Source organism: Rhineura floridana, chromosome 22, assembly GCF_030035675.1.
Source record: "Rhineura floridana isolate rRhiFlo1 chromosome 22, rRhiFlo1.hap2, whole genome shotgun sequence".
Lineage (NCBI taxonomy): Eukaryota > Metazoa > Chordata > Lepidosauria > Squamata > Rhineuridae > Rhineura > Rhineura floridana.
The window spans coordinates 8,538,940-8,562,569 of NC_084501.1; positions in this window are offsets into that span (position 1 = coordinate 8,538,940).

The window sequence follows — 23,630 nt, forward strand, 5'->3', positions numbered from 1 at the left end:
TGATCAAAATGCTCAGGGAGACCTTGAGATGAGATATGAAATTGAGGAAGCATCCAAACTAGGAAATGTGGTAGTAATGGGTGACTTCAACTACCCGGACATAGACTGGCTGCATATATGTTCCAGTCATGACAAAGAAGCAAAGTTTCTAGATATTCTAAATGACTATTCCCTAGACCAGTTGGTCATGGAACCGACCAGAGGGACGGCAACCCTGGACTTAATCCTCAGTGGGGACCGGGACCTGGTGCGAGATGTAAGTGTTGTTGAACCGATTGGGAGCAGTGACCACAGTGCTATTAAATTAAACATACATGTAACTGGCCAATTGCCAAGAAAATCCAACACGGTCACATTTGACTTCAAAAGAGGAAACTTCACAAAAATGAGGGGATTGGTAAAAAGAAAGCTGAAAAACAAAGTCCAGAGGGTCACATCACTCGAAAATGCTTGGAAGTTGTTTAAAAACACTATATTATAAGCTCAACTGGAGTGCATACCGCAGATCAGAAAAGGTACCGCCAGGGCCAAGAAGATGCCAGCATGGTTAACGAGCAAAGTCAAGGAAGCTCTTAGAGGCAAAAAGTCTTCCTTCAGAAAATGGAAGTCTTGTTTGAATGAAGAAAATAAAAAAGAACACAAACTCTGGCAAAAGAAATGCAAGAAGACAATAAGGGATGCTAAAAAAGAATTTGAGGAGCACATTGCTAAGAACATAAAAACCAACAACAAAAAATTCTATAAATACATTCAAAGCAGGAGACCATCTAGGGAGACGATTGGACCCTTGGATGATAAGGGAGTCAAAGGTGTACTAAAGAACGATAAGGAGATTGCAGAGAAGCTAAATGAATTCTTTGCATCTGTCTTCACAGTGGAAGATATAGGGCAGATCCCTGAACCTGAACTAACATTTGCAGGAAGGGATTCTGAGGAACTGAGACAAATAGTGGTAACGAGAGAGGGAGTTCTAAGCTTAATGGACAATATAAAAACTGACAAATCACCGGGCCCGGATGGCATCCACCCGAGAGTTCTCAAAGAACTCAAATGTGAAATTGCTGATCTGCTCACTAAACTATGTAACTTGTCCCTTGGGTCCTCCTCCGTGCCTGAGGACTGGAAAGTGGCAAATGTAACGCCAATCTTCAAAAAGGGATCCAGAGGGGATCCCGGAAATTACAGGCCAGTTAGCTTAACTTCTGTCCCTGGAAAACTGGTAGAAAGTATTATTAAAGCTAGATTAACTAAGCACATAGAAGAACAAGCCTTGCTGAAGCAGGGCCAGCATGGCTTCTGCAAGGGAAAGTCCTGTCTCTGTAACCTATTAGAATTCTTTGAGAGTGTCAACAAGCATATAGATAGAGGTGATCCAGTGGACGTAGTGTACTTAGACTTTCAAAAAGCGTTTGACAAGGTACCTCACCAAAGGCTTCTGAGGAAGCTTAGCAGTCATGGAATAAGAGGAGAGGTCCTCTTGTGGATAAGGAATTGGTTAAGAAGCAGAAAGCAGAGAGTAGGAATCAACGGACAGTTCTCCCAATGGAGGGCTGTAGAAAGTGGAGTCCCTCAAGGATTGGTATTGGGACCTGTACTTTTCAACTTGTTCATTAATGACCTAGAATTAGGAGTGAGCAGTGAAGTGGCCAGGTTTGCTGACGACACTAAATTGTTCAGGGTTGTTAAAACAAAAAGGGATTGCGAAGAGCTCCAAAAAGATCTCCCCAAACTGAGTGAATGGGCGGAAAAATGGCAAATGCAATTCAATATAAACAAGTGTAAAATTATGCATATCGGAACAAAAAATCTTAATTTCACATATACGCTCATGGGGTCTGAACTGGCGGTGACCGACCAGGAGAGAGACCTCGGGGTTGTAGTGGACAGCACGATGAAAATGTCGACCCAGTGTGCGGCAGCTGTGAAAAAGGCAAATTCCATGCTAGCGATAATTAGGAAAGGTATTGAAAATAAAACAGCCGATATAATGCCGTTGTATAAATCTATGGTGCGGCCGCATTTGGAATACTGTGTACAGTTCTGGTCGCCTCATCTCAAAAATGATATTATAGAGTTGGAAAAGGTTCAGAAGAGGGCAACCAGAATGATCAAGGGGATGGAGCGACTCCCTTACGAGGAAAGGTTGCAGCATTTGGGGCTTTTTAGTTTAGAGAAAAGGCGGGTCAGAGGAGACATGATAGAAGTGTATAAAATTATGCATGGCATTGAGAAAGTGGATAGAGAAAAGTTCTTCTCCCTCTCTCATAATACTAGAACTCGTGGACATTCAAAGAAGCTGAATGTTGGAAGATTCAGGACAGACAAAAGGAAGTACTTCTTTACTCAGCGCATAGTTAAACTATGGAATTTGCTCCCACAAGATGCAGTAATGGCCACCAGCTTGGATGGCTTTGAAAGAAGATTAGACAAATTCATGGAGGACAGGGCTATCAATGGCTACTAGCTGTGATGGCTGTGCTCTGCCACCCTAGTCAGAGGCAGCATGCTTCTGAAAACCAGTTGCCGGAAGCCTCAGGAGGGGAGAGTGTTCTTGCACTCGGGTCCTGCTTGCGGGCTTCTCCCAGGCACCTGGTTGGGCACTGTGAGAACAGGATGCTGGACTAGATGGGCCACTGGCCTGATCCAGCAGGCTCTTCTTATGTTCTTATGTTCTTATGTTCCAGCCGTGCAAAAAGTGAATGGTTTGTATACTTATATACATCTCTCTATCCCCTAAGTTGCCAAAGGCATTTGGTGACTCAGCAGTACCTATGAAGTGGCCCTGCTCCTTTTTTCTTCCTCTGCTCTGCAGCCAGGTAACAGCTGAGGGAGAGCCAAAGGCAGCTGGTGTCTCAGCAGAGCCAGTGGAGTGGCCCTGCTCTCCTTCTCTCCCTCTGCTCTGCAGCCTGATGGAATGGCTGCTGCTAGGTGACAGTTCAGAGAGAGAGCCAAAGGCAACTGGTGTCTCAGCAGAGCCAACGGAGGGGCCCTGCTCTCCTTCTCTCCCTCTGCTCTGCAGCCTGATGGAATGGCTGCTGTTAGGTGACAGTTCAGAGAGAGAGCCAAAGGCAGCTGGTGTCTCAGCAGAGCCGATGGAGTGGCCCTGCTCCCCTTCTCTCCCTCTGCTTTTATCCTTTTTGGAATTTCTGTAACCTGCTTCTCCCCACCGTCATAACTATGGACATTTTGCTGTTGGAGGATAAATGCCAAGAAAAATGGCGAGTATTTGACAGGCCAGCTAGTATAAACATCTGTTGCCACAGACTTTCCTCTGTCCTTGAGATGAAGGGTGAGGGTTTTTTTAATTGTTTTTATATGCTGTGACCTGCCCCGGGGCCTTCTGGTCAAGGGCAAGTAAGGAATACAATAACTAATAATTGAGCAATAACGATGATGTCAGTTGGTGGCAAAAAGTCTGGGCTGCTAACAAGGAAGTCTCCACTTAACATTCTGGCTCAGCCATGAACTCGTTGACCAGCCGAAAAGCCAAACCAGATTTTAGGTAGCGGATGCCTCCCAGCTCTTCCCCTCTCTTCCGCCCCTGCCTTTATAAGCAGCATCGGAGGCCAGGAATTTCATAGGTGCAAACAAGAGGGTCGGAGGAAAATAACAGGTGTCTGTCGAATATAGCGATGGAAAGATGTATCTGTCTGGGTTCTCTCCATTTTCTCATTTTCCCAGTCTTAACTGCAGATCTCCACATTTATTTATTTATTATTTATTTATTTAGTATACGTGTGTGCCGTTTTTCATCACCAGGTGACCTCAAAGCAGCTTCCATAGCAAGAACAAAACAATATAATAAAAACAATTTGGAACCTAATAATAATTAAAAAAACAAAACTACAACAGTATCGATAAATAACGCCACAAAATATCACAAAACAGGCTGAAATCTCAAGTCAATCTAGTCTGAAAGAGAGAGAGAGACAGGAAAGTCCCATCATTGTATAACAGTCCATATCCTTCAAAGAAGGCTGAAACAGATTCCTTGGTAGCAGTGTCTTCCCCCAGTGTGTAGATATTTATTAATTCTTGTTTGTTTGTTTGTTTATTTATTTATTTATTTATTTATTTATTTATTTATTTATTTATTTATTTATTCAATTTATATACCGCCCCATAGCCGAAGCTCTCTGGGCGGTTCACAACAGGTAAAAAACATCTGACATACAATTAAAACCTCATATTAAGCATTTAAATGAGTTAAAAACAACAGAAATTAAAACATGATTAAACACATACTAAAATGCATATTAAATACTACTAAAATGCTGAAAATGCCTGGGAGAATAGGAAAGTTTTTACCTGATGCCGAAAAGATAGTAATGTTGGTGCCAGGCGTATCTCATCAGGGAGAGTATTCCATAGTTCGGGGGCCACCACTGAGAAGGCCCTTTTTCTTGTCATCACCTTCCGGGCTTCTTTCTGAGTAGGCACCCGGAGGAGGGCCTTCGATGTTGAGCGCAGTGTATGGGTAGGTTCATATCGGGAGAGGCGTTCCATCAGGTATTGTGGTCCCATGCCGTACAAGGCTTGCTTCTATCTCCACATCCTCGGGCTCGCTCAGCTGCTGCCTCCCCAGCTTCTGCCGCCACCGCTGCTGGAGTTGCTAGTGGTGGTTCATGTCCATGTTCATTTCTGCAACAATCTGCGATTATTATTATTTTTTAAATCTTCATGAAGATTCTCCAGTATTTAAGTGCGAATTTCTCCTAATAAACAGATTTTTGTAGGTCGTTTTGCATCATGTACTGTACACATTTTTACAAGCGGTGTCTCGCATAATGCAAAATTTGTGTGTGTTGTTTCCACCATTTCATTTCAGTATTCATTTTTATGCATACTTTCCCCTAACAAATGCGTTTGTGTATACAATGGTTGGTGGGCAAACTGCGTCACCAAATTCAGAGAAGTGCGAATTTCAAAGGATGGCTGTGTTTCGGTTCTCACGTCGTTTTGCAAAGTGCAAAATTGATAGATTGGGTGTGAACCGTGAACTGAATTGAATTTCTTACGCATCCCTAGTCGGGTATGCTTTAACCTGGATTCCTGCATTGAGCAGGGAGTTGCTTATAGGCTCCTTCCAACTCTTCTATGATTCTATGAATCTTCTCCCCTGGGCGTAGAATGAAGCTTGGAAAAGGGGGTGTCCACACTTCATAGGAGTGTTTGTGGGCTGCAAAGCTGGCTGGGGGGGATTTTGCTTACCAATGCTTGGTGGGGAGGGGAGAAGGGAGCCTTTGACGATGGTTTATTTTATTTTATTTAAATACTTGTAAACTGCATAGAAAATATAACAGGACACTATATAACGTAAAAACATAGCACTACAGTAATAACAGTAACAGCTAACTGAATCTGTCCAAATTTTGACAAAAATTTGTCAACAAATATGGAAAAGAACAATGGCCCACAGACTGTAAGCATTCAGTATACATCCCAGTTCCAAAGAAAGGGGATCCCAGGGAATGCAGTAATTATCGAACTATTGCCTGAATATCCCATGCAAGTAAAGTAATGCTCAAGATTCTACAACAAAGGCTCTTACCATATATGGAGTGAGAAGTGCCAGACGTCCAAGCTGGATTTAGAAAGGGAAGAGGCACCAAAGATCATACCACAACCATACGTTGGATAATGGAACAGACCAAGGAATTGCAGAAGGAAATCACCCTGTGCTTTATAGATTACAGCAAAGCCTTTGATTGTGTAGATCATGAAAAACTATGGAATGCTTTAAAGAAATGGGGGTGCCACAGCGCAACCTATACTCTGGACAAGCGGCTACTGTAAGGACAAAATAAGGAGAAAGTGATTGGTTCCCAATTGGAAAGGGTGTGAGATGGTATTTTATCAATGTATTTGTTTAATCTATATGCAGAACGAAGAGACAGTGTGGCATGGTTAAGGTGTTGGAGACCATGGTTCGAATCCCCACACAGCCATGAAGCTCCCTGGGTGACCTCGGGCCAGTCACTGCCTCTCAGCCTCATGAAAACCCTGTTCATAGGGTCGCCATAAGTCGGAATCAGCTTGAAGGCAGTACATTTACATTTTTATACGCAGAACATATATGGAAAGTGGGATTCGACCAAGATGAAGGAGGTGTGAAAACTGGAGGGAGAAATATCAATAATTTAAGATGTGCAGAATGGTATTCCTGATCTGTATGTATGGATGTGAAAGTTGGACCGTGAAAAAGCAGATAAGAGAAAAATAAACTCATTTGAAATGTGGTGCTGGAGGAGAGCTTTGCGGATACCATGGACTGCAAAAAAGACAAAGAATTGGGTGTTAGAACAAATTAAACCAGAACTATCATTAGAAGCTAAAATGATGAAACAGGTTATCATACTTTGGAGACATCATGAGAAGACAGGATTCACTAGAAAAGACAATAATGCTGGGAAAAACAAGGGATTAGAAAAAGGGGAAGGCCAAACAAGAGATGCATTAACTACATAAAGGAAGCCCCAGACCTGAACTTACAAGATCTGAACAGGGTGGTTTATAACAGATGCTATTGGAGGTTGCTGATTCATAGGGTTGCCAGTAGTCGTGATCGACTTGAAGGCATATAACAACAAAATAATCAAAGATTTTGTGTGCGTAAGGCATGGATGGGAAATCGCAGGCCCAGGAGTCTAATGTGGCCCTCCAGGTCTCTCTTACTGGCCCTCGGGACTTTCCTGAGGCCTTGCACACATGACTCAGACTCATACCCCTCACCAAGCTTGCTTTGCACACTCCTTTTCTTTTGCCTGGCTGGAATGTGACCTCGAGCACTGATCGTGCTTCTTGCTGGTCTGGACAGAGGATTGAGAAGGATGTGTGGCTAGAAACTAGTCAACTGTATACAAAGGTAAAATTCACACTTGTTGCTCTACCTACTTTGGCCTTGTGCCAAAATCCCAAAATCATAGAACAGTAGAGTTGGAAGGGGCCTATAAAGCCATCGAGTCCAACCCCCTGCTCAGTGTTGGAATCCAGCTTCAAGCATCCCCAACAGGTGGCTGTCCAGCTGCCTCTTGAAGGCCTCCAGTGTTGGAGAACCCACCATCTCCCGAGGTCATTGGTTCCATTGTCATAACACTCGAACAGTTAGGATGTTTTTCCTGATGTTCCGCTGAAATCTGATCCAATTATTCCTCGCCCTGTGTTCTGGGACAACCGAGAAGAGATCCTGGCCCTCCTATGACCTTACTGAAAGCCTGATGTTTGCCTGAGCGGTGAAGGAAAGAGGGAATAGCCTGATGACCAAAGAAAGGTGGAAAGCAAGAAGGGTAAAGGAAGTGTTAAAAGACTCACGACTCAGCAGGATGAGAGGGCCACGCCTTGAGTGCGAGGCACAGTCTCAGCATGACTGAGGAGAAGGGTGTGAGGGAATGAAGAGAGAGGGCGGGAAAGGAAGAGGCTGGAAGTGTTTTGATGAGGCATGATTGATCAAATGGTATAACTTGAAAAATTGGTTTAATGGAGAATGCAGGCCAGGGCCTGCCTCTGCTTCTTAGACGGGCCCTAGTGAGGGCTTCTCCAGATGATCTGTTTATTCATCATTCATCCCGATTTGCTTGCATAAACCGAGATTAGACTATGGGCCCCTCCAGACTAGAAATGGAAGGATCTGTCCATTTTGTTTCTCCCCGATTCTAATTTTTCCATTCCTAAACTCAGCTGTCTACATTCTTGCAGCAATCTGCCAATTATCATGAAACATCAAAAGCGCTTCAGAGCAAATTTCTCCTAATAAACATTTTTTGCATGCCGTTTTTACTCATGTACACATGTTGGCAAGCCATGATCCTTCGTGAAATGCATTTTTTGTATGGCGTTTTCACTGATATATTCATTTGGATGCGCATTTTCCCCTTAGTGTGTGCATTTTTGTTACCGTCGTTTGGTGGGAGAGCTGCATTGCAAAATTCAGATAAGTACGAATTTTGAAGGATGGCTGTGTCTTCAGTTCTCATATTATTTTGGAAAATGCAAATTTGATTCACCTTCGGAACTGAATCAAATTTCTCTCCTATCCCTATTCCAGACTTTGAAGGGGGTATAAGGGGACTTTCTCATTTCTGCAATAACAGACCAGCGAGATTAACTCCCTTCGAAGAGAGAGCAATAAACTCTTCCAATTTGCAACAAAAGAAACCTACTCTATAGACTGGATCAGGCCGAAGAGCCAACTGAGCTAACAGGATTCTGTTTCCTTCAGTGGCTAACTAGGGCCCCCTCCAGACCAGTTTCTCTCTCTTTTTTTTGGCAGGCACATTCTGCAACATGTCAGTGATGCAATAACAGTGCATCGGTGGTGGCATTATACTGGACCGTCCACACACAAGTCTGCTTTCCCGGTGTTACTGCATTATTGCTGTGTGGTGGGACAACTCTTGTGCTTTAGCGCAACGAAAGCGAGACAAAAACATAAAAACAAGCCAGAACATTTGTGGTCTCAAAAACAACAGGATTGGATGTTGCAGGACATGCACTGACTGGAAACGATGCATTATGTCTGCTCTGAAACATTCGCAGGTCCAAACAGTATTAAATGTGGGATTTGGATAACTGCCCCGATACCATCACGAGCGCAAATCGTTGCACGTACACAATAAAACATGAAGGAGCCCATGCCTGCTCTTTATTGAGCATTCATCCTGATTTGTGTACAGGGTAGGTATAAGATAATGAGCATTCATACCTGCGTTCATCCTGATTTGCTTACAGGGTAGTTAAACAACGTCCAGTTAATCATTTCTTCATCCTACACTTTTTCTGTGATGCGGTCCACACCATGCCTTTAAAGCACATCCAATACACATTTAAAGTACATGACTTCCCCCAAAGATTCATGGGAACTGCACTTTGTTAAAGTTGTAGCTCTGTGTGAGAGAAACCGCAGATTCCCAGGATTCTTTGGAGGAAGTCATGTGCTTTAGATGTGCTTTGATCCACTTTAATTATCCAAACCTAAATTTCTGGGATGCCCTTGAATCCATCTTGCAAAATAGCCACAGTCTCTGAAGGCACCCTGAATTGTGATGTGATCAGTGGCCGTTGCCAGTCTGTCACGGGACCAGTTTGCTATGTGGAGTTGTGGTTGCTGCGCATTTCAAAAGGATATTGTGGAGTTGGGAAAAGGTGGCAAAAATGATCAGGCGATTGCTAACTCTCCGACAGGGAACGATTACAACATTTGGGGCTTGGTAGTGTAGGGGGAAAAATTGGATGACAGGGCGACCATTAGAGAGGTTTGTGAAATGGTGCATGGTGTGTGTGTGTGTGTGTGTGTGTATACACACCAGACACACAGACATTGCTCACCCAACTCTCATAATATCAGCAGTTCAAGTCACCCCAATTAACTGATACGGCATTAGGTTCAGGAGTTGCAAAAAGGAAGGAGTTGCAAAAGGAAGTGACACTCAATGTGTCATTAATACACAGGGAATTCTCGGTCTCAAGGTGGATTATGGTAAATTAGCTTAGATCAGGCAACCTTTTTTCTGTTAAGGGCTGCATTTCTTTGCGGATAATCTGTCAGGGGCTGCATACTAGGGGTGGTAGATGGGGCCACCTCTGCTCTCTATCTGCCACCCTCCTTTAAGATCCTAAGAAGAGCCTGGCTGCTGGATCCGGCCAGTGGCAAATCTAGTCAAGCATCCCAGTGGCCAGACAGATGTCCCCAAGCAGGACCTGAGTGCAAGAGCACTCTCTCTGCTTGCTGGTGTTCACCAGCATGCTGTCTCTGACCAATGGATTGTTTTGAAGTGTTGACCATGCTTTTGAGCAGGACTCCTCGCTCTTGGGCCTGACTCCCAGGTTGGATGCTTCCCAACTGGGGCAACGTACAAGCCAATCACACACTCTTTTCTCCGCACAGTTCCTCTCGCAGGATCAGTCAGTAGGACGATCTAGTTGAAGCTGTAGCCATGAAGCCATGAAGCTCCATGAAGCCTCCTCATCCAGGGGCAGCCTACCTCCACATTCCATGGAAGCAAAACAGTGGAAGGGCCTTTGCGTTCATTCCCTACTGTTGAGCCTGCAGGAGGCAAGTACCTGGCGGGCTGCTGTTTGAAACACATCAATGAAGCTTGGATTGATCCAGCAAGGCCATAATTAAGTTCTTACAATCTCAGGCTGTCAAAAGACGTTATCAGTTCCTGCCACCTGTTTGTGGATAACCACTCCCACAGAAACCCAAAACCAGGAAGGTGAGGCATGCTGATTTGGTTTGAAAGGGTTTTTTTTTAATCTCCCCTGTTGAGTTGTTTTGACTTGTGTTTAATATACTTTCCATGCCTGTGCTAATTTTAAACCTCTCTCTCTTTCTCTTTTCCTTTCCAAAATTGGCAATGTGGGCGAGGAGATCTAGGAATTTTAGGATAGGCTTTGCAGAATCCTGTTTGCAGAAAGAGCATCTCCCAGTTGCTTCACTGCAAAAATGCTGGCTTCTCTTTCTGGGAAGCAAAAGCAGCTTGGCTTGCCTCCAAGCTCTAATTAGAGGTAGAGTTAATTAAAACTAACCAAATTAGGCTGCAATGGGAATCAGGATTGGGCCATGCTGGCCCCACCCAGGGACACTGGAATGTTGACTTCCTGGACAGCCAGCTGGGAGGAACAGCAGCCGAATTGCAGCATATTACCTGCAGAAGGCCTAACTAACGTCTTGTACTCAACAGCCCCGGAATTGGGCAATTGTTCAAGAATTCCTCCGTCCAAAATTAGTAAAGTGCTTGCCAGAGGGTGAGGGGAAGTACTTAGCAAAGGAAGCTGTTGATGCCAGCAGCGGTTCAAGCAGGAGCTCTGAATTTCCTGTTTGGATTGTTAAACCGGAGAACCAAGGTGGTCTCACCATGGCCCAGTGTAAAGCATAACAGCCCTGATTAGGGATGTGCTAGAATTCCACCCAATTTGGATTTGGCCCCAAATTGTCCATTAATTCGCTTATTCTCTATTGTTGCGGATCAGATTTTTACGTAGTGAACTTCTGCGGCTATTTTCAAAATGGATTTTTGTAAAACAACACCACCACCTGCCTCTAAAATATCAATATTATGAACGACAATCTTATCAGTATTTCCTTTCACTTGTTTATTTTTATTTATAAATATATCTGTATACCTCTGTTTTGTTAAAAACATCAAAGCGGTTTACAAGTTTAAAAAACAACTACCATACAACCCCTCCCCCACTAAAAATATAATAAAAACAAAGGTCAGCTATTGCAAAAAGACCAGAGCTTGGAAAAGTTACTTTTTTGAACTACAACTCCCATCAGCCCAATCTGCTGGCTGGGGCAGATGGGAGTTGTAGTTCAAAAAAGTAACTTTTCCAAGCTCTGAAAAAGACATCTTAATCGTCTGCCTAAGCCTGGTGGAACAGAAAGGTTTCCAGCAGGCAATTTCAAAGTTAAAACAGAAGGCACCTGCTGAATCTCTGTTGGCAAAGCATTTATTGATATTTCCTTTAAAAATATTGAGGGGGAAAATGGATCGGTAAATGCAGCAAGTAGCAGACAAAGAATAAACTCGAATTGGTACCAGCCTGTTAAGTTGATGGAACTGGCACCAGCCAATGGATCCCATCCCTACCCCTGATCTCTTAACTATGGTTCATGGGGGGGGTAGGATTCTGCCACGGACTCACACCTTTGCTCCTCTCCTCCCCCCCTTGCAAATTCTCACTTTGTCCCCATTTTTGGCTTGCATTTGATGTGCCGACCAGGCTGTGAAAATCCAGCTCTAACTCTGGATTTGCAAGGTCTGGTTTGCAGCTTAACCGTGGTTAAGAGGTGATAGGCTGCTGGTTTGGTTGCACAGCTGACTTCCCCGTGGAAAGCAGGCTTGAACTCGCCGCCCAGCAGGGGATGGGTAGTGAGTTCAAGTCTCCTAGGAAGCAAGGCTTGTCAGTCCTTCTGCTCGGTGCTTTCTAAGGTCTGAGCTAAGGACTAGCAAGGCCCTTTGCACTGTGGTTCCCAACCAGCTGGCTGTCCGGTGCTGCATAAGGGAATTTGACAGGTGGGCAGGAGAGCTGACTTATCAGTCATCTGACATAAAGGCATGTGGTGATTGACAGGTGGGGTGTTCTGTCCGACTGCCAAAGCTGGCCTGCGGGGGTGGAGACAGATAAGGATCTGGCCTGCTGGGTCAAAACGATTTAAGGCCATACAGGTGTAATGCTCACCACAGTCTGTCGCAGGGGCTGAGAGAATGCGCAAGTTCATGCCGTCCAGATCTCTTCACCAGGGGATCACCTGCTCCTTTTGATTGATTACTGCATTGATACCCCACCTTTCCTCCAAAGAGCTCAAGTGGCGTACACCCTTCTCCCCTTCCGCATATTATCCTCGCAACAACCCTGTGAGGTAGGTTGGGCTAAGAGATGACATCTGGCCCACGGTCACCCAGGGCGCTTCATGGCTGTGTGGGGATTTGAACCCAGGTCTACCCAGGTCCTAGCCTGACGTTCTAACCACTACACCACGACGGGCTGTCACCCGGAGACTTCTTCCTCCCTATTTGGAAGCGGCATGTTGCAGGTGCAAAGCCCATTTTGAACCATCGCCTGCATCTACGCATCTGGTGCATGCAGGAATGGAGGAGAACTTAATTTCAGTTTGAATTTTAATAGGAATTTACTGAATTCGCCTTTCCTGAAACAATACCTGAACCGAAACACAGCTACCCTTTAAACAGTGCACTTCTCTGAGTTTCGCAGTGCGGCTCTCCAGCCCAAAATACTTACAGCAGGGGAAAGCATGCATGCCAATGCCAATGCCCATGTCCTTGTTGTTGTTCTTATGTGCCTTCAAGTCGATTACAACTTATGGCGACCCTCTGAATCAGTGACCTCCAAGAGCATCTGTCGTGAACCGCCCTGTTCAGATCTTGTAAGTTCAAATGCCCATATTAGTGACCATTATAAAATGAAATAAACCAGATCGCTCCTCCAGCGGCTCATTTTATTTGAGATCTGCACTGTTACTTGCCCTTTGAGGAAGGCCCTTTGGGGAAGGGCCATAGCTCAGTGGTAGAGCATCTGCCTTGCATGCAGAAGGTCTCGGGTTCAGTCCCTAGCACCTCCAGGTAGGGTTGGAAGAGACTCCTGCCTGAGACCTTGGAGAGCCGCTGCCAGTCAATGCAGACAGTACTGAGCCAGATAGACCAATGGTCTGATTTCGTATAAGGCGCCTGTCGATGTCCTTATTTAAATCAGCAGTTTATTCACAACCATGAGGACTGGCATCGTACTTTATTTTTAAGGGAAGGATCATAGCTCAGTGGCAGAGCGCCTGCCTTGCGTGCAGAAGGTCCCAGGTTCAATCCCCAATGGCATCTCCAGGTAAGGCTGGGAGAGACTCCTGCCTGAAATCCGGAATAGCTGCTGCCAGTCAGTACTGAGCTAGATGGAGTAATGGTCTGACTCAGTATAAGGCAGCTTCCTATTTTTCTATTGCCCCTAAAAATATTTGGGACATTGCTTGCAAAAATGTGTCTGTTTGGCCAAACTGCATACAAAACGGTGTATATTTGGAGTGCGTTAAAATGGTGAGGAATTTTCACAAGGACTTTTCACTCCTTTTTTAAAATGATAAACTGATGAGGGTGTGTGGCAAATAGAATTTAAGATAGGAAAGCTGAGGGGAATGGACAGATATGTGTCCATCCTCAGGTGCACACGAGGTCTACGTGAGACTACCTGACACTGATTCTATACCTTCTACGTGAAATCTTACGTTTGTAGTCCCTTTAGTACCAATCCCTATATATATGTATGTATGTGTGTGTGTGTATTGTATTTTATGTATTTTAATTGTATTTTAGGTATTTTAATTTATTTTAATGTTTATGTGATTTTACTGTTTACAATTTTATTATGTACGTGTTTGATTTTATTTTTGTAAACCGCCCCGAGTGCCCGATTAGAGGGTAGAAGGGCGGGATAGAAATATTTTAAATATGTCTAAAAATGTCTAAAAAGAGACACGGGAACTCAGTTGGCTCCCTTGTGGAAGACTGCGTGGTCCAGCAAAAGCATCTGCTAGAGGAAGAGGAGGAGAGGCATTTTTGGCTGATTTCTCCCTACAAGGCCTCCGCATCACCTTCCACCCTTTCTTGGAGAATCCCCCAACTTTCTGAAGCTGATGTCCAGGGGGTGGATTGCCCCCTGGGCTCCTTCTGGGAGGAAGGGCAGGATAAAAATTTAATAAATAAATGGAAAAGTGGAAATGGACTGCCTTCAAGTCAATCCCGACTTATGGCAACCCTACAAATAGGGTTTTCATGGTAGGCATTATTCAGAGGTGGTTTTACCATTGCCTTCCTCTGAGGCTGAGAGGCAGTGACTGGCCCAAGGTCACCCAGGGAGCTTCATGGCTGTGTGGGGATTCGAACCCTGGTCTCCCAGGTCACAGTCCAACACCTTAACCACTACACCACACTGGCTCTCAATAAATAAATAAAATAAATAAATAAAAATCCCCTCTCCTTCTCTCCCCCTAACAGACATTGTTGCCAGCTCAAGTGTCCTTCTGTGAGCTCAAGAACACCAGTTGGATTCCATCTGTGATAAACCATTGTATTTATTTATTTTATTATTTATTTATTAAATTTGTATCCCGCCCTTCCTCCCAGTAGGAACGCATGGTTAACCATGGTTAGCTCCAAAAAGGACTCTCCTTCCAGAGCAAGTGGTTTGTTGGTTTGCTTGCTGGGTTGATTCCACTTATGAATCGCTTCCCATAAAACATTTCAAAGCCATTTCACGATAAAAACATCCATAGTAAGAACAATTCCATCTGTAAAGATGTTCTAAAGCAATTCCATATGTAGAAGCAATTAAAAACAATTAAATGTGTTAAAACCCTTTCAAATCCGGTACAGATGCAGATTGCACCCATAGGGGATTTTTGCACAAGGCCAATCCTAGCTTCAAAGAAGGGCTTTTAATTATCAGCCCCCGTCACCAGCTGGTGCAATTTGCAGTTTTAAAACCTGCACGTTAAATGCCAAGGCACAATTAACGTCTCATCTCGTTTGGCCCTGAATAAAAGGGGACTGAATAAAGTCATGGTTGTCAACAGTTATTAGCCACGAAGGTTAAATGGAACTTCCATGGACAGAGGCAGTGTATCTTTGCATACCAGATTATGTTGCCTTAAAGCTCAGCTTGTGGGCTTTCCTTAGGTATTTGGTTGGCTACTGTTGGAAACAGGATGCTGGACTAGATTGGTCTAATTTGGGACAGTTTACAGTTGTTGTTGTTGTGTGCCTTCAAGTTGATCAAGACTTATGGTGGCCCTATGAATCAGCGACCTCTAACAGCAGGATACCTGAAAGACCAGCTTACCCCATACATACCCAGTCGATCACTGCGCTTTGCAGGTGAGGGCCTCCTGCAGATACCATCTTATCAGGAGGTCCGTTCTGCACAATATAGGAAACGGACCTTTAGTGTGGCGGCACCTACCCTGTGGAATTCCCTCCCCTTAATTATTAGGCAGGCTATCTTTTCGGCACCTTTTGAAGACTTTCCTCTTTCAACAAGCCTTTTAGGTTGAGACCTATCCCAGTCTCCATCTGTGTTGGCGCAGAGTGGTAAGTGGCGGTAATGCAGCCGAAGCTCTGCTCACGGCCGGAGTTCGATTCCAACGGAAGGAGGAAGTCGAATCTCCGGTAAAAGGGGTCGAGGTCCACTCAGCCTTCCATCCATCCGTGGTCGGTAAAATGAGTACCCGGCATACGCTGGGGGGTAAAGAAAGGCCGGGGACGGAACTGGCAATCCCACCCCATATATACGGTCTGCCTAGTAAACGTCGCAAGACATAACCCTAAGAGTCGGAAACGACTCGCACTACAAGTGCGGGGACACCTTTACCTTTAGACAAATCCAGGAAGGATAAGGCGATCGTGATGGCTTTGTACGACCTCGAGCACCAGAGGTTGTATGCCTTTGAATGCCAGTTGCTGGGATTCGTGAATGGGAGTGTGCTGTTGCACTCATGTCCTGCCTGTGGGCATCTGGTCAGCCACTGAGAGAACAGGATGTTGGACTAGATGGGCCTCTGGGGTCACCGAGGAGGACTTCTGTTACAATCTTAGAACAGAGGTGATCGGTCGGACTATACCAAATTCTAAAAAGTGAGCTGTGTTTTGTCTGTTGCTGCAAGATCAAACTTGTGGCACCTTAAAGATGAACAGACTTACTATGGCATTGCTAGTTTTCATGGACTGGAGCCCCCTCTGATGAATTGGGCTGTGTACACATCATAATTTAAAGCACATTTCCCCCACAGATCCTGGGAACTGTAATTTGTTAAGAGTCCTGGGAACAGTAGCTCTTTGAGGAGCAAGCTTCAGTTCCCAGGATACTTGGGGGATTTTTGCTTAAATGTGCTTTAAATGTATGGTGTGTGTACACAGCTATGGACTCTGCAATGTACTACAATGAATCTATGCCTAATGCAATCTCACAAGCCTGGGGTCAGTGCAAAATCTCCAGTGTTCCATGTGCATTTTTTTCTGGCCTACCTTCCAGGGCTGTTGTGAGGAGCGCTGAGAACAATGGCCTTCTGAGCTACACTGGGTGCTCTAAAGTGAAACATCCATGGGAATAATTATTAATGTGAGTCCTTTGCCCAAGAACCTTTTGAAAGAAAGGGCGGTGTCCCAGCCATGTCAGTTTCATAGAAACATTAATTGCACGTTCATTAGATCTAGATTTGCTGTTTGGTGAAAACGATGGATGTCCCATCACATGCCTAGTGCCTTAGCCAGGCACCCTGCCCTGTGCTGAATCCAAATGCTTGTTTTCCTTTTTGCTCCAATAAATCATGTTTTGGTTTAGTCTGGAGAAAGAGTCACCGCCAATTACCTCCAGGCTGTCAAACTAATTGCAAGGTGCGGGTGGTTCCCCTGGCTAAGCTGCCTTCCTTCCTGACTTGGGATGATGGAAGGGGTAGTCCCATCATCCCAGTGAGGTGCGCCAAGGAGACACTCCCCCTGTGCAGAGCTGAGGGCCTGTACGTATCATTGGTAAGGTGTGGAGCAAGGTACCATTTGGGAGGGAGGGAGGGGTGGCATATAGCTCCTAGAGAATGCTTGCAGAGGGACAGAATACTAGTGGCCACCCAGATGTTGCTGGACTCTCATCAGTCCTAGCCGGCGTTGCCCAATGGTCAGGGACGATGGAAGTTGGAGTCCAGCATTATCTGCAGGGCCACAGGTTCCCCACCCCTGGGCTACCGTATGGATGCAAAGGGTCTGGGTTAGAGTCGGGTGAGAATGTCCATTCAGGTAGCATTTCAAGCCAAATGTATCAAATTCGCGCTTTCCGGAGCAACATGAGAACCGAAACCCAGCCATCCTTCCTAATCCACGTTTATATGAATGTTGCGATGCGGTTTGCCAACCAGACCATGTTTACAAAAATGCATAGAAACGAATATATGAAGGACATCTAACATGCAAAAGGCCATTTTATGTGTTTATTTGCTGACTGCATTTATATCTCACCTTTTTTCCAAAGGCGCTCAGCTGAAGGTGGCGTACGTGGTTCTCTCCCTCCTCATTTAATCCCCACAACAACCCTGTGAGGCAGGTTAGGCTAAGAGGCAGCGCTGGCCCAAGGTCACCCAGTGTGCTTCATGGGTAAGAGAGGATTTGAACCCTGGTCTCCCAGGTCCTAGTTCAACCCACTACACCACACTGGCTCTCATATTATATTATATGACGAGAAACGGGTTGCAAAAACGTAGAAAAATATGTCAAAACTGCTCACAAAATTTGTTAATTAGGAGACATTTACACTAAAATGCTGGAGAATTTTTTTTTAAAATTGGAAATATTTTAATCGTAAATTGCTGCAAAAAGGTGAACTGAATTTAAGATTGGAAAAATGAAAAAATGAGAGAACTGAAACGGACAGATCTTTCAGTCCCGAGTCCGGGCCAACCGCTGTCTTGATTGTACAGCTTCAGATTCTGGAATGTCCCCAAGTAATCCTCTGCATATAGAAAACCTTCAGGGAGAAGATTTATTGCACAGCCTTTTTCCTTTTGGCGAAGTGAACTGTGCATGAGCAAGGATTTTTCTTTTTTTCTTTTTCCATAAAGGAACATTTTGCCTGCAGTTCTCACTCCACATACTTAGTGGGAGCTATGGGCAAATCTGATAATTTCGGCTCTCTCAGCTTCTCATTAAATTCAGCTCTCCAGATTTCTGCAGCAATTTGCAGTGACGACAACAATTTTATTTTTGTTGTTGTGTGCCTTCAAGTCAATCACGACTCATGGCAACCCTATGAATCAGTGACCTCCAGTAGCATCTGTCATGAAACACCCTGTTCAGATCTTGCAAGTTCAGGTCTGCGGCTTCCTTTGTGGAATCAATCCATCTCTTGTTTGGCCTTCCTCTTTTTCTACTCCCTGCTGTTTTTCCCAGCATTATTGTCTTTTCTAGTGAATCATGCCTTCTCATTATGTGCCCAAAGTATGATAACCTCAGTTTCATCATTTTAGCTTCTAGTGATAGTTCTGGTTTAATTTGTTCTAAGACCCCATTATTTGTCTTTTTCGTGGTCCATGGTATGCACAAAACTCTCCTAGAACACCACATTTCAAATGATTTTTCTTTTATCCGCTTTTTTCACTGTCCAACTTTCACATCCATACATAGAGATTGGGAATACCATGGTCTGAATGATCCTGACTTTAGTGTTCAGTGATACATCTTTGCATTTGAGGACCTTTTCTAGTTCTCTCATAGCTGCCCTCCCGAGTCCTAGCCTCCTTCTGATTTCTTGACTATTGTCTCCATTTTGGTTAATGACTGTGCCGAGGTATTGATAATCCTTAACAAGTTCAATGTCCTCATTGCCAACTTTAAAGTTACATAAATCTGTTGTCATTACTTTAGTTTTCTTGATGTTCAGCTGCAGTCCGCTTTTGTGCTTTACTCTTTAACTTTGATCAGCATTTGTTTCAAATCATTACTGGTTTCTGCTAAGAGTATGGTATTGTCTGCATATCTTAAATTATTGATATTTCTCCCTCCAATTTTCACACCTCCTCCATCTTGGTCCAATCTCACTTTCCGTATAATATGTTCTGTTTATAGATTAAACAAATAGGGTGATAAAATACACCCCTGTCTCACACCCTTTCCGATTGGGAACCAATTGGTTTTTCCATATTCTGTCCTTGCAATAGTCTCTTGTCCAGAGTATAGAGTGCGCATCAGGACAATCAGATGCTGTGGCACCCCCATTTCTTTTAAAGCATTCCATAATTTTTCATGATCTACACAATCAATACAGTAGGGCCCTGCTTCTCAGTGCCCCCCTTTTTGGTGTTCCATTAATACGGTGTCAGCGGGGTGATCAGCTGGAGGGGGGCTGGAGCTCCCCGTACTCCAACTGATTGCACCGGAGGAGGGAGAGATCAGCTGTAGCTTGCTACAGCCAAACTTCTCCTCTTCTGCCCCAATCATACTCCAGCTTGAGCTGATCGTGCCTGAGGAGGGGAAGATCTGATTTTCTCCTCCTCTGGTGTGATCAGCGGGTTAGGGTCCAGACCCCCGTGCTACAGCTGATCCGCTTTTCAGTGGTTTTTGCTTTCCGGTGGGGGTCTGGAACCTAACCTGCCATATGAGTGGGGCCCTATTGTAATCTATAAAGAACAGGGTGATTTCCTTCTGCAATTCCTTGGTCTGTTCCATTATCCAACATATGTTTGCGATATGATCTCTGGTGCCTCTTCCCTTTCTAAATCCAGCTTCGACTTCTGGCATTTCTCACTCCATATATGGTAAGAGCCTTTGTTGTAGAATCTTGAGCATTACTTTACTTGCATGGGATATTAAGGCAATAGTTTGATAATTACTGCATTCCCTGGGATCCCCTTTCTTAGGAATTGGGATGTTTATTGAACGCTTCTAGTCTGTGGGCCATTGTTTAGTTTTCCATATCTGTTGACAAAATTTGGACAGATTCAGTCCCAATAGTTTGTAGCAACTCTATTGGTATGCCATCTGTTCCTGGTGATTTGTTTCTTCCAAGTATTTTAAGAGCAGCTTTCACCTCACTCCTCATGAAAGCATTGTAGGGTGAATATCTCCTAATAAATACATTATTACCTAATATGCACATTTTTTTTTGCAAAGTGGTTTTCTCTGATATAATGCATTGGGGCATGCTATTTTCATGGATACATGCATTTTTGAACACACCATAGGGCTGGAGAACTGCATTGCAAAATTCAGAGAAGTGCAAATTTCAAAGGATGGCTGTCTTTTGTTTCACACTGTTACAAAAAGTGCAAATTAGGGAGGCTCACCTTTAAATCTGAACTGAATTGAATTGCTCCGCCACGGTTAGGATTGCACCGTTAAGCATCCAAACATTAAGTCAGCTTTTCCCAACCATTGGGTCCCCAGATGTTGCCAGACTACAACTCCCATCAGCCCAACCAGCATGACCAATGGTCAGGAATGATGGGAACTGTAGTCCAGCAACGTTTGGGGACCCAAAGGCTGGGAAAGGCTGCATTAAGTCATTTGCCATCCCAGGCGCCAGTCTGTGAAATGGTACAATCCAGGCACAAACATAGTGAGCGCCTAAGCCTAGCTCTAAATATAGAGTTTCAAACATTGCTCATTTGGCCTTCCTGATGGCAGCTAGTGGGTGGTTGGTTTTTAAATTAGTAATTTGTTGCCGAGGCAGCCTGATCCTATCTATCTGTGTTCTCAAAAGTAAATCTCACTCCCAAATAAGCCTGTGTAGGGTTGCAGGTTTGCTTAATTATTGAGTGGGCTGATTTTAATCAAAGCATTATGGCTGTGCTTGGTTTCTTCTTGTAGATACATCGATTTCGGTGTGTCACTGTCATAAGGAACAAAAAATGTCACATGTTCATACCGCAAATTGCAGGTTTTTGTTTCTGGTAAAAAAAACCCTGTTTATTTCCTGCTTGCTCCACTATTAAAAAATTGGTGATATGCCCCAAAGGGCTGCAGCCTAATGATTAATGGGTTAGCTTAATTCGCGTGAGCCACGCCCACCTGCCTTACAACTGATATCATAGATGACACCATGTGTGGGGCTAGTTAAGAGACAGCTGGGCCAAAAGGGGGTGTTGAGGCCGGCACACCTGCAAAGCCCCCCCCCATGGTTTTGCAAGCGTCAACTGGATCACCGGGGCACACAAAATGCTGGGCATGGAAGTCCTGGCAATCAGCTCATCAGCTGATGCACAGATCTATGCAAAAATGGCTCACCCACTTATCAATCTTGGCTAACGGAGGGGAGGAAAGCTTAACTTCTACAAAATCATAATGCCCACTATTCATTTGATGGGAGTGCCGGTGAAGCTGCTTTCGGTGGCCACTACCAAGGAGACACCACTTCTCCCTGCCTTCCCCACCCTAGATTGATATTAGGAACATCATATCATGATTCCAGGGTGTTCTGGGAAACATTGGGAGTCAGAAGGCAACCTTTGTGTAGGGCTCAAGGCAACAGGGGGTAAATTAAATGGCTTGCAAAGAGGATTCGACACATTCACGGGGGAGAAGGCTGTCTCCCCTCCACTGTCGGAGGCTATATGCTTCTGAATCCTGGTTGCTAGGAATCGCAAGTGGGAAGGGCTCTGTCATGCTCATGCCCTGTCGACGTTGCGGCATCTGGTTGGCCGCTGTGAGAAGAGGATGCTTGCCTAGATGGGCCACTGGCTTGCTCCAGCTGTACGTCTCTTCTGATGTTCAAACATGAATTCCCTCAAGAAAAATTTAAAAAGTTGAATGGTGCCCCCTTGTTTCCCTTTCTGCAAATGGGGCATCAACATTGAGGGGAATTTTGGGGGGGGTAGGGGTAGGTTTACTGCTTTTCTCATATTAAAATGTATGCAGATTTAAAAGATAAATTAATTGACTGAACAAAGATTTCCTTAACTGATTGCAGGCCTATTTTATTTCATTTCTGGTTGATCTCAATTTTTTTTAAAAAAAGGTCAACCATGCAAATATTGTTTATTTATTAAATTTATATCCTGCCCTTCCTCCCAGAAGGAGCCCAGGGCAGCAAACAAAACACTCTAAAAATAGACTTTAAAATATATTAAAACCAAACTGGCATTCAAGAGGCAGCTGGACAGCCACCTATTGGTGATGCTTTAAGGTGGATTCCTGCATTGAGCAGGGAGTTGGACTTGACAAACTTATAGGCCCCTTCCAACTCTACGATTCTATGATCTTTAAAAACATATTAAAGCAAAGCAACTTTAAGAACATTTTTTTTAAAAAAAATAGTTAAAAACATCTTAAAAAGCAATTCCAGCACAGATGCAGATTGGGATAAGGTCTCCACTTAAAAGGCTTGTTGAAAGAGGAAGGCCTTCAGTAGGTGCTGAAAAGATAACAGAGATGGTGCTTGTCTAATATTTAAGGGGAGGGAATTCCAAAGGGTAGGTGCCACCACACTAAAGGCCCATTTCCTATATTGTGCAGAGTGGACCTCCTAATAAGATGGCATCTGCAGGATGCAGTGATCGACTGGATATATAAGGGATAAGATGGTCTTTCAGGTATCCTGGTCCCAAGGTGTATAGGGCTTTGTACACCAAAACTGGAACCTTGAACTTGGCACGGTAGCAAACGGGCAGGCAGTGCAATTCTTTCAGCAGCAGGGTGACATGTTGGCGATACCCTCCCTCAGTGAGCAGTCTCACTGCATCATTTTGCAGCAGCTACAGCTTCTGCACCAACCTCAAGGGTAGCCCCACATAGAGTACATTACAGTAATCCGGCCTGGAGGTTACCAGTGGATGGACAACAGTGGTCAGGCTATCCCAGTTGAGAAATGGCTGCAGCTGTCTTACCAGCTGAACCTGGTAAAAGGCACTCCTAGCCACTGAGGTCACCCGGGCCTCTAGCGACAAAGGTGGATCTAGGAGCACCCCCAGACTATGGACCTGCTCTTTCAGAGGGAGTATAACCCCATCCAAAGCAGGCAACTGTCCAATCATCCGAACTCGGACACACCTTGGACAGCTCACTGCAAGTTTGGACTAAAACTCAGAGCAAATTCCACTGTCCCACTGGCATGGAGCCACTGGCTGCCATTGTCAGTTGGCATTTTTAAGCAAACTGATGTGATTTGCTCTTCCTGGACTAATCTATGGATCAAAGTGCAATTATTTTTCCATTTCTACTTCTCCAAATTTTGCAATTTACTCAGCTCAAAAACATACTAAAACACACATTTTAGGTTAAAATGTGTGCAACCATTCATATTTTAGGTAAAAATGCCAAATGAAAAAAGCACATTTCTATGGATTTTTTTCAAAAAACACTATCATTTCAGAACGAAGCAGAAATGGTTTGCAAGCTTTCTTGGATCATAGGACTGCCGTCTTCTTGTAAAGTAATTACAAAATTAAGACATCAGAATAAATGAAAATGCCCCACAGAACATCTGGGATCCAAACAATCACACAACAAACAGCTCTGTGGTTTCTTGGCAATGTTTTCTTTTAGGATTATTTTTTTTAAACTGAAAGACCAGACAAAACTGAACGGTTTGCCCTAAGGTTAGGCGTGTGGCGAGAGCCCAGCACGGGATGTGACTCTCACGCA